This window comes from Aulonocara stuartgranti, assembly GCF_965226115.1.
Source record: "Aulonocara stuartgranti genome assembly, chromosome: 9".
Classification (NCBI taxonomy): domain Eukaryota; kingdom Metazoa; phylum Chordata; class Actinopteri; order Cichliformes; family Cichlidae; genus Aulonocara; species Aulonocara stuartgranti.
Genome location: NC_138960.1, coordinates 34,847,501 through 34,850,533, shown reverse-complemented (window position 1 = coordinate 34,850,533; position 3,033 = coordinate 34,847,501).

The following is a 3,033-nucleotide window of genomic DNA, read 5'->3' as shown; positions in this document are numbered from 1 at the left end:
CAGGCCCTCGAGCTACATTTTGAAAAGTAATAAAGGGTTTTTTTTCTTAGATTGCTAAAGGCATAAAAACACACCCGTGCATATCAGCCAGTGCCTTCATCAGGATGCAGAGGTTACAGCTTCATTTGCCACAGGTGTGCATGCTTTTCTCTGGCCTCCAGGTGTGCTGGTCAGTGCAGCATTTCTCCAGGTTTTAAGTGCGTCACACACTTTTCATGACTTTTCCAAACCTGCCTGGAGTTCCTGATGTTTTAGCGTTGCTGTATTTCATTTTCCTTCAATGACTTGGTTACATTTAAGGACCAGGAGCAGCATGTCCCAGCAGCCACCCTGCTCACTGATAAATGAGGGGTTTGTCATTACGCCACAGAATACCTCGTGCATTAATTATCAGATTTTGACAAAACTACATTAACTGGCACACCAAGGAAGAGAGCACTGCTGCTGTTGCAAGGCTTATTTAGGATGTTATGGATGGACTTGGACTAACAGTGATTCACTTGTGGACTTTTGTGGACTTTTGTGGAATTTTCATTTAAGACATTTGGTGTTAAAATTCACACCAAACTAAAGAAATAAGAAAACTTGAGACATTGTTTTGACATTCTGAAGAAAATACCACAAATGAAAGCTGATCCAGACATCCGTCTGAATCCTGGAGCTCAGTGTGCGCTCGGCGTGGAGGGAATTTTCGGCTCTGGTGAAGTTTTTCAGTCTCAAAACACCATAAACCATCATGATGTTCTTTTAAGTCGACCTCAGCCTCTGCAGCTCCTTATTTTTCATTCCAGACACTTTGAGCTCATGTTCTTATTGTCTCATATGGTGGCGACGAGGGGGAGAGAGGGTGGTGGCTGTGACAGATGGGTGTAGTCACTGGCCCTCCAACCCTCCCACACACACACACACACACACACACACAGAAGCAGACGCTGGAGACAGCGAGTGGGTGTGTGGATGCATGCATTTGGTGGATTTGCAAAGATCAAGTCAAAACCTTATAACGCACACACACACACACACACACACACACACACACATAGTTGGGCATCAGGTTTGCTTCATATTCATCGTGACTGAAACTGTGGACGATTCATTCCACTTCAAACAGCGTGAGACAAAGAGGAGAGGAAGGAAGAAACTAACGTGATATCTGATCGTTTCTCTTTCATCGCGTTTTCCTTTTTCTATTTCAGTGTCACACGTGTTTTTATTTAGAATCCCACTAAGACTGGCTTCATCTCTGTCCGCAGACGGGGTTTATTTTTATTCTTCCGTCTTTTTGCTGCCGTAACGTTTCTCTGAGCAAACACAAACAACAAAAGCTGCTGCTGCTCTACCTGTGAGGGCAAACACAGCAAATATTCAAACTGTCCAGGTCTTCATTCTGGGCTCACATTTGTACACCCGGCCCAAAGGTGGCGCTTCAGGAAAGGTGAGAGTATGAGCTACAAACCAAACGGAAGCTGAGCCGTGTGATGCATAATGTTTGTGGATGACAGAGGTCTGCAGACGATGTTGCATTATGGGTTGTTTTGTTAATGGTGGCATTAACTGAGTAAAGGCTGAAATGGAGGAAGCTCAACCTCCAGCTCCGCTTCCCACAGCGCATTACTGCAGATGTGGCGCCAGGCCTGGGCTGCAGCAACTGTAGACGCATGCATGGAGGCTCCCTGCAGAAAAACAAACCATATCCCTGCAACTAATGTCCAGTTAAATGTGGAAATAGGGGAGACCTCCTGAGGTCTAGCAAGAATAAATCTACTTTTCTATGATTCTTTGGATCATCATCAGGTTCAAAGTCAAACTGCTTTTTCCCCTCTGACAGGGGAAGCATGCACAGGGGCCGCCCAGAGATCATTCAGGATGCTTTGTTGCTGCAGATGAGACATTCATCAATTTACTTTTTCTGCCGGGAGCGCTGAGATTTCTGCTCGGATCTTTGAGCCTCGCTTCGAGTTTAGGGTTCGGAGGGTTTCATTGTGTCCTTGGACGTCCGGCTGCACAGGTAATGAATCTTAAGGGTTTGATGAACACAGATTGTGTTTCATCTCCTCAAAATAAATGATATGATGTATCGTATATGAACTCTACATCAGCACTGGAGGTGACCTGCTGAAAGGCACAGAACTGTCATCTTCCAGCTTTCCCAGTTCTCAGGAGTAATCAGCAGAAGCAGCTCTGTGTTCGTCCTCACCTGCTCAGTAACGTGTCTAGTTACTACTGATCATCTGAGGACTGGGTATGAAAATGACTCAAATTCATAAACAGTTAAAACATTTTGTTGTTAAACCTTTTGAATGAAATCAGCCTGTCAGTCACACGGTGATGTTTGACCTGTAAATCCACTCTGATGGAGCTCAGGAATATAAAAACCTATAAAAACGTCCCACTGTAACAGCTTCATCACCGGCTTTAAAAGAAGAAAAACAAGTTTGTCCTGTTCAAGTGAATTCATTCCAGTAATGACAGATTTTCCTCTAACACAGAAGAAGTGAGAGAGAGGACGAGACACAACATCTGATCCAGAGAGTTCAGAGCGTGAAGGTGACAGAGGCGGTGAGGAAGGTTGCTACGGCAGCACCTCATCTTTGGCCGAACTACTCGTATGAAAGTTGACAGAAAAGGGGGAAAAGTATCAGCATCACAAAGATTTGCATTGGCTCAAGTTCAGCTTTTTCACTGATGACACTGTTTGTTTGTCTGGTCCTTGGATGGAGGGCTGCTTCCATCACTTCCTCTGTGGATGCACTTACTTCCAGGTGACGGGCACAGACGTGATATTTATATCTTTGACAGATGTGGAGCGAGCTGGGAGCGTGTCATCCTCACAGCTGGAGACCCGAGAGGGAGACGGAGTCTAAACGAGGCTTTGGGAATCAAACGCACGCGCCTCCCTGTCAGACGCTACAACTGCTTCTCAGTCAGAGTGATTACAGCAGAATTACGAGACGATAAATTAAAAGGTTTGTTTGCAGTGAGAAGCAGCGAGCGGCCGATTGGTTCACAGATGACAGCTGACGCATCAGCACC